The 13,772-nt window shown below is 32.9% G+C and overlaps 1 protein-coding gene across 1 annotated transcript in view; it reads right to left on the bottom strand.

The window, feature by feature from the left end:
- The window catches only part of LOC143078934 (uncharacterized), a 134,321-nt gene that overhangs the window by 40,814 nt on the left and 79,735 nt on the right, over positions 1-13,772 (bottom strand). The window lies entirely within an intron of this gene.

Raw genomic sequence — 13,772 nt, forward strand, 5'->3', positions numbered from 1 at the left:
TGAAAATGACAGTGAAAAAAATATAACTTAACTTTTCATTTAGAAGGCAAGAAAATTTCATGTGATGAAGATGTTTAACTCCTTGGTGTAACGATAGATTTTGAACTAAATTTTGATAAACATATCTCACAAATTTGTATAAAGCTTCTAAACAATTAAACATTCTTAAACATATTGGCAAATATATAAACAGGTTGGAACGTCTAACAGCTTACTACATTCATTGTGTACTACTCTTTCATTCTTTCAAATTTTAATTATTGTCCGCTAATTTGGCATTTCTGTAGTGAAAAAAATACACAAAAATTTTTTAAAATACAGGAAAGAGCTTTCCGCTTCATATATGAAGACTATATAAGTAGCTATGAAAATTTACTTTTGACTTCTAAACTCCCATCTTTAAAAATTCGCAGACTTATATCCATTGGAATTGAAACATTTAAAATTGTACACAAGAAAAGTCCCAGTTATCTTCATGACCTAATAAAAATCAAAACTCGACGTTATAAGTTTAGATCTAAGGATACAGCTGACATACCGAGAGTTAAAACTACAAGATATGTGATAAAATCATTTCGTTTTAGTGCTGCACAATTATGGAATTAGCTGCCAAACCACATAAGACAGGACAATTCTTAAACTCAATTTTCCAATCTAATACAGATCTGGAATGGCAGCTCATGCCAATGTAATGCATGCCATTAGTGCTTTGTGATTTGAGCTTAGCTTTGCTTTTTAGCAGGGCCAGGTGAGTTTTTCTCATCATTTGGCGTCCGTCGTCCGTCGTCGTCCGTCGTCCGTTGTCCGTCCGTTGTCGTCCATCGTCGTTAACTTTTACAAAAATCTTCTCCTCTGAAACTACTCGGCCAAATTAAACCAGACTTGGCCATAATCATCATCGGGTATCTTGTTTAAAAAATGTGTCCGGTGACCCGACCAACAAACCAAGATGGCCGCCATGGCTAGAAATAGAACATAGGGGTAAAATGTAGATTTTGGCTTATATCTCTGTTATCTTTTTTTTTTTTAAATACCTAAATTGTCAACAATTGCACAACATGAGTCGACTTAATGGTATCTACTTTTTAAAACAAAGCCTTTAGAGCAAACTTGACGGGGTAAAATTGTTTATCAGGTAAAGATCTATCTGCCCTGAAATTTTCAGATGAATCGGAGAACCCATTGTTGGGTTGCTGCCCCTAAATTGGTAATTTTAAGGAAATTTTGCCGTTTTTGGTTATTATCTTGAATATTATTATAGATAGAGATAAACTGTAAACAGCAATAATGTTCAGCAAAGTAATATCTACAAATACGTTAACATGACCAAAATTGTCAGTTGACCCCTTAAGGAGTAACGTTATTGCCCTTTATAGTCAATTTTTAACAATTTTTTGTAAATTTTTGTAATCTTTTACAAAAATCTTCTCCTCTGAAACTACTTGTCCACAATCATCATTAGTGTATCTAGTTTTGAAAATGTGTCCGATGACCCTGCCCGCGAACCAAGATGGCCGACATGGCTAAAAATTGTACATAGGGGTAAAATGCAGTTTTTGGCTCATATCTCTGAAAACAAAGCATTTAGAGCAGATCTGCTGTGGATAAAATTGTTTGTTAGGTCAAGATCTATCTGCCCTGAAATTTTTAGACCAATTGGGCAACTTGTTGTTGGGTTGCTGCCCCTGAATTGGTAATTTTAAGAAAATTTTACAACTTTTGGTTATTATCTTGAATATTATTATAGATAGAGATAAACTATAAGCAGCAATAATGTACATCAAAGTAAGAGCTACAAATAAGTCAACATGACCAAAGTGGTCAATTGACCCATTAAGGAGTTATTGCCCTTTATAGTCAATTTTAACAATTTTCATAAATTTTGTAAATTTGTGTAAATTTTTGCAAAATATTTTCCACTGTCACTTCTGGGCTAAGTTCATTATTGATAGAGATAAGTGTAAGCAGCAAGATTGTTCAGTAAAGTAAGATCTACAAACACAACACCAACACTAAAACACAATTTGCCATGAATCCATCTGTGTCCTTTGTTTAATGTGCACATAGACCAAGGTGAGCGACACAGGCTCTTTAGAACCTCTAGTTTCCTTTTTTTATAAATACTAAATTTAGGTAGCTATGATTTTATATTTTATCTGCATGAACAGTATATTATTTGCTTATGTCATGCATGTGCTTTTAATATCCTGCTGTAATATATGTATTTTGTGTTAATATGTGTGTTTTGTTTGCATGTTATTTGCTTGTTTGTAATTTATTACAATGTCGATTTTAAAAGCTCACTAGAGCTTGCGTAACTTTGTTTACTATGTATCGACAATAAATAAAACTTTGATTTGATTTGATTTATGTGGAGCAGGATCTGCTTACCCTTCCGGAGATTTTAAGATCTCCCGAGTTTATGGTGGGGTTCGTGTTGCTTAGTCTTTAGTTTTCCATGTTGTGTCTTCTGTACTTTTATTTGTCTGTTTGTCTTTTTAATTTTTAGCCATGTGACGTTTTCAGTTTTTGTTTCAATCTATGAGTTTGACTGTTCCTTTGGTATCTGGTATCTTCATCCCTATTTTATCTCTTTCTATTATAATACTCAAGATAATAACCAAAAACTGTAAAATGATTTCCTTAAAATCAAAAAATCAGGGACCACAATCCAACAAGGGTTGTTTCTTGCGTTTGAAAATTTCTTTGCAGATAGATCTTGACCTGCTGAACAATTTTAATCGCATAAGATTTGCTCTAAATGCTTCAGTTTCAGATATAAGCCAAAAACTGCATTTACCCCCCCCCCCCCCCCAACCTCAGTTCTATTTCTAGACATAGGGTCAACTTGGCCAATGGCCGGAGTCATCGGATATTTTTTTAAACTAAATACCCAAAGGATGATTTAGTCTAAGTTTGGTTTTATTTGGCCCAGCAATTTCAGAGAAGATTTTTGTAAAAATTTTAATAAAAATTGTAAAAATTGACTTATGGGGTCAATTGTCAATTATCATCACTTCTACTTATTTGTAGATCTTATTTTGCCGAACAATTTGGTGTTTACAGTTTATCTCTATCAATTATAACATTTAAGATAATAACCAACTGAAACTGCAAAATGTCCTTAATACCAATTCAGAGGTAGCAAATCAAACATTTTCTGATGGATGTTTCTTGTTTTTAGTCTGACGATATTGGAGCCTATAACTACAGAAGGAACACCTAAGCGCTTGACATCTTTTGCGAGTTGTACCGTGAATATCTGAGGCTGTGTGTGTTGCAGATAATTTGTCACATATGTCATTCTCTCCAATCTGTATGAAAACAAAATCTGGTTGAAGTTTCTTCACAATGTCTCAACGACTTTACTTTTCTCCCGCCTACCCCGTGAAGCTTTGTTTCGACAGAACTTAATAAGTCGGATTGCGTTCTTCACTTCCAATCTACGGATGAAACCATGACCGATCATAAGTACTTTGGGCTTATTTACTGTTAGTGACATATTTGGCGTTTATAGATGAATGAAGCCCGGCACGGGTGATTGCATTTCATAATATCACTTCAACCTTGATTTGTCTATTCTATTGTTACTAGAACACACCCGTGAAATCGCGGGCATATATTCAGCTCGTGAATTGTTGTAGGATATTTTTTGTAAAAGATATTATGTATGGAGAATATCATAAAAGGTATCAAAAGCCCTCTCCCTTTTTCCAAGGTCCGATATTTGTTTCCTTTCTGTTAAATTCAATTATTTTCGTGTTTCTGGCCTTAGACCACAATTATTCTTCTCCTTTGCTACAATGCATCTTTTGGTAAAAGTCAAATTAAAATCAAAAATTTGCACCGCTTCAAACATGAAATAAATGCAACTGCTTATATATAGACCATTATTAGTCTAATAAAATATGCTTCTAGGACAATCCATCAGTGCCTTTTCTTTTGAGAGCCTTATTGACACGCCAATGGTAAGATATGAATTTTGTATAAATGACTAAGACTTATTTGAGGTGTGATCGGAGGGGTCCTGATCCTGAAATCCCGGGCATAAAAATATGAAATCCCGAGATGCAGAATTTAAAGAAATTCGTATCCCAAAATTTAAACTGTATTCCCGGATCCTGTAAGGATCAATCCTCAAATCCCGAGCTTAAAACACCCGATCCCGACGTCCCGAAAAAGGTCCTGCCTCCCTCTAATCTCTACCCTACTTTCATTTTTGCCAAATCTCTACTTTCACTTTCAACAATAAATTTGTATGCCCCATTAATGAGCATTATGTTTTCTAGTCTGTGCATCCGTGCTTTCGCTCGTTCGTCCGTCCGTCTGTCCCGCTTCAGGTTAAAGTTTTTGGTCGAGGTAGTTTTTGTTGAAGTTGAAGTCCAATCAACTCGAAACTTAGTATATGTTCCTTACGTCGTAACTACAATCCCCTTCCCTTTCATGAATGTGACCTACCGAAATGGACTATTTACCGGATTTGTTATCACATAAGCAACACGACGGGTGCCACATGTGGAGCAGGATCTGCTTACCCTTCCGGAGCACCCGAGATCACCCTTAGTTTTTGGTGGGGATTGTATTGCAGTGGCGGATCCAGGGGGGGGGGGTGGGTTCCGGGGGTTGGAACCCCCCTTTTTTTTGGCCGATCAATGCATTTGAATGGGAGCGTATAGTTGGAACCCCCCCCTTTTAAAATGGCTGGATCCGCCACTGAACATTTATTATTTAGTTTTCTATGTTGTGTCATGTGTACTATAATTGTTTGTCTGTTTGTCGTTTTCAGTTTTCAGTTTTAGCCATTGGGTTGTCAGTTGTCAGTTTATTTTAGATTTTATGAGTTTGACTGTCCCTTTGGTATCTTTCGTCCCTCCTTTCGTAAATATAGTGCCGATGTGGCATCCGTGTACTATGGACACGATGGACACATTCTTGTTTCCCAATGTTTTACGGATTTTAATGTATATGCAACTGGTATATATGACCCCTTAAATAGTAAACATGTCAAAGAAAACAAACAGAATACAGAGAGTCTTTATATATTAAAGTAGTATAATCGTAGTTTACATGTAGATAAACGCGAAAAATAATTATCCTCTCTAAGGAAGTATAATAATTGTGGTTCTTGCGATCTAAACACCATGATACGGAGAACGCTCTGATTGGCTTATTTATTTTTCATATTTGTTATCTATCATACGATTAGTTGTATTTTTGCATGTTTCAAACCGGAAGTGTTATCTATATTTAAAAGTCAGTCTGATGACGGAATCAATATCCGGACTCAGTTTTTGTCGTTTTTCTCCAAAAATAACTAAATCTGAATAATCATAAGAATGGATGACAAATGCGACTATGCATGTTACCTATAGAACACAAAGGCATGATGATTAATTTATCGTGGAAGGAAGAGAAGCGACACACAAAATGAGGTCTTCTCGTTTAATAGTATAGTCTCGTTTAATAGTATAGATACTTGACTTCAAGGATCTTTAAAGGAGGCAATTGCATGTAAAAGTGAGAAAAAAGTAGAAAACAATTATTTTTAGGTTGTGTGCCATAGGTCATATATACCATTATATTAATCAACTTAATTACTTTACACCCACTATAATTACTTTTTATTACCTGTCATTAGTTGTCATAAAAACATTTATGCTGTCACCGAGCGTAATTACCAATTAGCCAATCAGCCAGAGACAGATAGATAGATAGATCTTTATTCTCATTAACTAAATAACATAGTTACAGAGATGATAATATATACAATACAACATATTTTGCATGTGTGAAATATACATAAATAAATGTAGTTTAACCAGGAGGACAGATTTCCACTGATATATAGTTAATAAATCTACACAATTTTTCTAGCAAGACAATATTGACTGTAGTGAATACATTTTTAAATTTAAGAATATTAACATTTGTACAACAATAGTGTGGTAAATATTTATATCGTTCTTTTTTGAAAAAAGGACAAGACATTACATAATGGAATTCATCGCCGATGTCAGCAGATTCACAAAGGTGACATAGCCTCTCTTGTCTTTGAACATTTTGCCACCTCCCCGTCTCCACTGGCAAACGGTGATTGCCACATCTAAATTTACATAGTTTCAGTGCATTTTTTAACGATAAAACTGTAATATAATTTTCAAATTTAAGTTCTGTTTTGAATAATTTATAACATAAACCTTTTGATGATTGATTTACATTTGCAAACCATTCTTGTCTAAACTGATCTTTTAACTTTTGTTCAATACTTAATACAATCCAATTTTTTGAGATACTATCTTGATTTTGCCAAATGTTTGACATACCACAATTATCAAAGATACTTTTGATAAATAACAACCATTTGTTTTCAATTCCATACTTATTATAATTAATATATATCAACTTATATAACATTGACGAAATCTTGTTATCAAGTGTGTTATTAAGAAGGTTGCACCAAAATTTTATCATCCGTAATTTAACGTATAAAGAAATCGGATATCTTCCCAATTCCCCGTAAACCATAAAATTTGGAGTCGATCTTTTTAACCGTAAAACATGCTTACAAAAACTCAAATGTACTCTTTCCAAAATGTCAAGATTTTCGTATCCTCAGATTTCGGCCCCATATAAAAGTATAGGTAAAACAGCTTTGTCAAACATGTCAAGCTGGCATTCTATAGATAGATGGTTTGATCTACACTTCTTAATAACACAATACATAGCTTTAGTAGCTTGATCTCTAAGATATTTTCTAGTTGCAAAAAAAGATGCATTTCTAGAGAATATAACACCAAGGTATTTATAGTTCTTTACAATTTCTATCTCTTCTTTATTAATATAAAATTTCAAATTATTCTGTGGTCTACCTTTTGAAAATATCATAACCTTTGTCTTGTTAATATTAATTTTAAGTTTCCAGTTTTCACAATATTCTGAAAAACTATTTAGAAGTAATTGTAAATCTGTGCTTGTCTCAGCAAGTAAAATCGAGTCGTCAGCATACAATAAGACAAATATCTTAAAATAAATATCCAGTTCATCTTCTATATCAGATGTAATTGAATGTATACCTTTTAAATCACTATTTTCCAAAAATTCATGAAGATCATTTAAGTATAAAGAAAATAATAAAGGAGAAAGATTTTCCCCTTGGCGGACCCCAATATCACTAACAAACATGTCAGATGCTTCATTGTTATGTACAACTCTTGATTTCACATCTTTATACAAATTTTCTACAACTCTAAGAAATTTACCAGTTATCTTATTTAAAACAAGCTTATACAAAAGAGAGTTTCTTTGAACAAAGTCGAAGGCTTTTTCAAAGTCAACGAATGCACAATGCAATTTTTTTCGTTTAACACATAGCAACTCAAAGAGTGCATACAATGAAAAAATATGATCGTTAGTAGAGTATCCATGTCGGAAGCCTGCTTGATTTTCGTTCAAGATATTAAATTCATCAACAAATTCCCCCAATCTATCATTCAGAATAGATGTAAAAATCTTACCAAGGCATGACAATAAAGTAATAGGCCTATAATTTTTGGCGTCTAATTTACATCCTTTGTTCTTGAATACTGGTATTATGTTTCCAATAAGCCAGGCCTCCGGCAGGATACCCGTATCAAAAATAAGATTAAACAAATTAACATATACATCAATCATACTGTCAAGAGAATTTGCAACATATTCATTGATTATTTTATCTTCACCTGGCGATTTGTTATTTTTCGCCTTTTTGATAGCTTTAATAATTTCGTCATGGGTAATTACACCATTCAGTGTCTCATTTACAAGATTTGAGTTCAAATCATTATTAATGACAAACTTGTCTTCAAATTTGTTTTCATTTAATTCTTTGAAAAAATCAAATAAAGTTTCAATAGATATATTGCTTTTTTCTCTTTGTCTACCTTTGTTAAATAATTTCCAAAATTCCTTGGGATTTTTGGATTTTAATTTTTTCATATTATCACTTATTTCTCTATTATGCTTCCTGATGTTTTCGTCCATTAGACTTTTATAATAATATTCACAGTGTCGTAATCTTTCTTTAAATAAATTTGACCCATAATGTTTATACATTCTTTGTGCCTTTCTCAGTTCCTTCTTTGCCTTTTTACAATCAAAATTATACCATTGTTTATTATGCTTTTTATTACAATTCAGCATATTTCTATTAAAAGTTTGTGTACCAAATGTTGCTTTGGCAGAATCTATTAAAATATCAGTAATATTTGTAACTGCAGTATTTATTTCATATTTTGTTACATTTTCTTTATTACTATAAACAGATAATTCATCTATAACATTTCTTATTTTGTCTTCATCTATGTTATTTTTGAAATCATTTACTTGCTCAAATTTCCATTTTCCAATTTTATTTTCTTCTTGATAAGATAACTCTGTAGTGAGTAGTTCAAATGTGGGGTTCACTCTATTAAAAGATAGTTTCAAAGGTGAGTGAACATCAGAAAAAAGTTTAGAAAATTCAAGAATTTCAAAATTCGATACGCATCTTAAAAAGTGTGAGGTACAAATAATATAATCTATAACACTATTACTTCTACTGGTAGGCCGACCAATAACATCTTGGCCAACTCTACCGTTTAAAATAAATACTTTGTTATTTTTACAAAATTCAAGAAATTTTCTACCATAACAATTTACAACTTTGTCTGGATTATTTCTTGTTCTTGGTATATTTAAATCATCTAACATATATACATCAGTATAGTCTGATTGATCAGTAAGGTTGTCAATTACAAAATCATCTATATCATCTTCATCATAAAAATCAGGCAAATTTGCTGTGCGACTGTTAAAGTCTCCAACCAAAATAATATAATCAGATTTTTCAGAAAATCTCTGAAGTTCAATTTCTATCTCATTAAAAGCTTCTTCAGATGTATAATTTGTATTTACTGGTGGTATGTTACGGAAGCCGATAAGGGCCATTCAAGAAAAAAAAATTATGTCGTAATTACGACATAGCATGTCGTAATTACGACATAGCATGTCGTAATTTCGACATAACATGTCGTTATTACGACATCGCTATGTCGTTATTACGACATCGCTATGTCGTAATTTCGACATAACATGTCGTTATTACGACATCGCTATGTCGTAATTTCGACATAACATGTCGTTATTTCGACATAACATGTCGTAATAACGACATCGCTATGTATATAAAAGAATATGTATTATGATTGCCAAGAGACTAAATGACACAGAAATTAACAACTATATGTTATCAGAATGCCCCCAATAATTAGAAAAGCCCCCGCATAGTTAGCTATAAAAGAGGGACGAAAGATACCAGAGGGAGAGGCCCCGAAATGCTGTGTGGCAGACAGTGTTAACATTATTAATTATTAGCTCCCTTGGTAAAACTCCAAATTTCATATTTAAAGTATTTCATTGTTGATTAATTTACATGATGCTTAATAAGTATATATTTGTTAATTGCATAGCTTTTGCTATTTGAATTCATTGGTTAAAGATATTTATTCATATTGTAAAGTTTAATATTTGTATCGTTGCAAAATCTTTGGTCACCTTCTTTGGTTACCTTCTGTGAGAAACTTATATAATTTATAGATCCTATTTAAGTGCTTGAAGATACCGACCGTGGAAGGGATGCAGAGTTAGTCAAGGTCTTATCAACCTTCTACTTGTTCGAACAAATTAGTGTGGAATTACGTGAGAACTGACACACAGTCCTACCTATAAACAAGTACTAACTACATGCCTTCGTGTAATAAGGGTGAATTGAAATATTGATTGCTCTTTTTCTACTTTCAAACGTTGGACACGATGTTCCTATCTACAACCTCTAGGATTTAAAACAGAATCTTCGAAATTTCATCCGCAAAACAAAATAAAAATGTTAGAAAACACGAACCAATATTAAAACAAATTCAATATATGTTTCAAATTATGTTTTTACAGCTCTTGATCATATACTAAGTAATATCTAGTATATTTGATGATTAGATTAGCAAAGCTATGGGAAAAAAACCGGATGTCCAACGTTACATTTATGAAAAACTGTTTTAAATCTTATGTATAGTGATCCTATTTCTTATTCTCTGATCTTCTTGATACTTGGCAGGAACAACGACAGGTGTCGGTTCCTTTTGGCGTTAAAGCCGTTATTTTTGCCAAATTTTATTTGACTTCGGTGGCTTCATATTAAGCGGGAATTAGAAAAATGTCCAACGACGTTTTTCGTCATCTCAACGATTGAAAGTGAATTTTGTAAGTAGCAGAAAATGAATAAAAAGAGTAAGACAATAATAATATCTAACAAAAGTACAAATATTTGCCTCATTGTTCGTGAGTTCAAATATTGCTGATTCAATAAAATCTTCTCTACACAGTCGTTTTTCAAACGGTAGCCATTTTGTCCAAGTTGATATTTCATTTTTCAAAGCATTTAACGCGTATTTTTTTATAATTATTCAAAACAAAAGTTAGATACACGAAGAGTAAAAAATGCCAAGATTCTTTTCTTATTAACTACATGTTTGGGTCTTAAAGGAATAAAATGCTTCCACACATTACAAAACAGATGATATGCACCTTGAAAGTTAAACATCATATGATAAAAGTTTCGTACATCTAAAAAAAATATCTTTTTTTATGGAAAACTGTAACACATCTTCCTATATCTACTTTCGTCCCATCTTTCTTTTCCACATTACTTGCGACAGTAATGCATTTTTAGTTGAAATAACTTAAAGGGTAAACATTATTAAATAGATTTCCACAACTTGAGGTAATTTATGATAAAATGACATCACAAAACGAACAGAACCAGAATCAGAAATTTTAAAAATTTTGTAATATAATGAATAAATCAACCAACATATAAAAATACGAATAAAACTTGTAAAAATTAATCAAAAACCCTTTTAGACGCCGCTTTTTATGTGTATTGTCGTGTTTTAGGAACATCGTGCCCATGACAGTATATACAGAGCAATCGATACGTCCTGTCACCCTTATTACAACAAACCATGGAGTTGTGCGCTTCTTTAAAGAGAGGTGGAGAGCATTGCTTGCCTTGATAGGGCATGACATTAGTTCATATAATCCCGGTTTCTAATTACTTACAATCAGGATCTATAAAATATATATGTTTCTCACAGAAGGTAACCAAAGAAGGTGTCCAAAGATTTTGCGACGATACAAATATTAAACTTTACAATATAAATAAATATCTTTAATCAATGAATTCAAATAGCAAAAGCTATGCAATTAACAGATATATACTTATTCAGCTTCATGTAAATTATTTAACAATGAAATACATTAAATATGAAATTTGGAGTTTTACCAAGGGAGCTAATAATTAATTAATAACACTGTCTGCCACACAGCATTTCGGGGGCTCTCCCTCTGGTATCTTTCGTCCCTCTTTTATAGCTGATTATGCGGGGGCTTTTCTAGTTATTGGGGGCATTATGATATGACCTATAGTTGTTAATTTCTGTGACATTTAGTGTCTTGGCAATCATAATACATATTCTTTAATTTATATAGTGATGTCGTTATTACGACATAGCTATGTCGTTATTACGACATGTTATGTCGAAATTACGACTTAGCGATGTCGTTATAACGACATATTATGTCGAAATTACGAATTAGCGATGTCGTTGTAACGACATGTTATGTCGAAATTACGACATGCTATGTCGTAATTACGACATAAATTTTTTTTTTTGAATGGCCCTTATCGGCTTCCGTAGTATGTAAACTATACCAATAAAAACGTTTTCAGATAAATTTAAGACTTTCTTATCAATAGTAAACCAATAAACAAATTTGCATTCAGTTTCAATAGGTTTAATATACTTTTCTAAATACTTTCGGTAACCCAATGCAATACCACCAGATCTATAGTTAGAAAGCTTGTGTCTATTTTTAAAACTAAAAACAAATTCATCACAATTAATTACGTCGCAATCATCTAGTTTGGTTTCAGTAAGACAGATAATATCATGATTACACAATAGGGATTTAAATTCAGGGTAAAGTAATCTATTTTTAATACCACATACGTTTAAACATAACAGGTTAATACTATTGTCAGTTTTATTTACAGTTAAATTCAATTCACAAGGGTGAAAGTCACATGTATCGGTTGACTGGTCACTTCGTACTGTATCTTCTTTGCCTCCAGGGTTGTCCTAATGTCCTTTCTTGGAACGTCTCCCGTAGTTTTTTCCTTGGGTTGATTTGGGGCGAGCGCCTTCATCATCGTAGTTTCGTCTCGGTTGTTGTCTTGTCGCTCCAGGGTTTTGATGATCTGTTTTCTCTGGTGGAAAAAATTCGACTCCATCTACGAAGAGGCGATCCCTCCTAAAGAATGCCTTTTTTCCCTGTCTCCGTGCTTCTTGAAAGAATGGCCATAGCGTTTTTCGTCTGTCATTAATTTCTTTTGGGAACTGCTCACTAATGCCGAATCCAGTATCCCTCAACTCTCTTGCGGCTTTTCGAACAGTCTCGCGTTCTTTAAAGTTTCTGAATCTACAGACAATCGGCTTTGTTGTAAATTTAACTGAGCCATCTTTATTTCTCTCAATATATTCCTTCCCAAAACGATGAGCACGTTCGTATTCCGCGGGTCTGTTTAGTTTGAGTTGTTCGACCATAAAGTTTTCAATGATTTTTTCCGTTTGTTCCGTTTGTTCGTCTTTTTCCTGAAGCGGTATTCCGGTGAAAATCAGGTTCTCCCGCATTGATCTTGTTTGGAGATCTATGTGCCGATCATATAAGTCATCTAGATCTTGTTGTAGTCGGAAGATTGTGTTATTAGTGGCATCTTTTTCGGATCGAATTTCATTAAAAGCACTTTTAACCTCTTTAACATCGTTGTTATTATGTTCGAATTTTTCGTTCACAAAGTTCATGCTCTTTTCGACCTCATCGACTCTTTTCGTTACATTTTCGACGGATTTCACTAAGGTTTGGACAGTTTTATCAAACGAAGTTAATTTTTTTGACAGTTCATCCATCATCGACATTTTGTTGAAAATTTCGTTAACTTTATGGGTAAGCATATCAAGTTTATTATTTGCATCTATATTAGGATTCATCATAGGTTGTAAGTTGTGTGGGGTACTTGTGTAAAACCCGGCAGCTGGTAGTGTTGGCGAAAGTTGAGTAAAATTTGGATTTTGAATCGGATGCTGCGATACCGCATACTGTTGGAATTGTGATCTGTTTTGTTGGATCATTGGGGAATCATAAGCTGGAACGTTAAACGTGTCCATATTCGCCTTTTCAATTACATTACTATCGGTTTTATTTTGACTTGCATTGTTTTTGTTTTCATTCGGCGTGTGAGTTGATTTCAGTGTCTTTTTATTTCGTTTCTGACCACTTACATTTTGACCACTCGTGTTTTTCCTTTTCTTTGGATTTTTGGCTTTCTTTTTTGGACTCATATAGAAATTTAACAGTTCCTTTCACATAAATCACTTAAATTGTTCATGTTGAATTCCGTTTTAGTCCATCTTATTCCATTTTAAAATAAATTTTCAAGAGAGAAAGAAAAGTCGACATTTCTTTTTTCACACATGCGCACAACCACATGTGTATATATGTCTCTGAATCAGCCAATAACTAAAAAGATTTAAGAAAGTTTTAAATTAAAAACATTGCAATATTGTTATTAATTACGAGATGAATAATTTGATCATTTATGAATAAATACTTTAAATGTTTAATTTAAACTAATTCATTAACCA

This window comes from Mytilus galloprovincialis, chromosome 6 (assembly GCF_965363235.1).
Source record: "Mytilus galloprovincialis chromosome 6, xbMytGall1.hap1.1, whole genome shotgun sequence".
Taxonomy (NCBI): domain Eukaryota; kingdom Metazoa; phylum Mollusca; class Bivalvia; order Mytilida; family Mytilidae; genus Mytilus; species Mytilus galloprovincialis.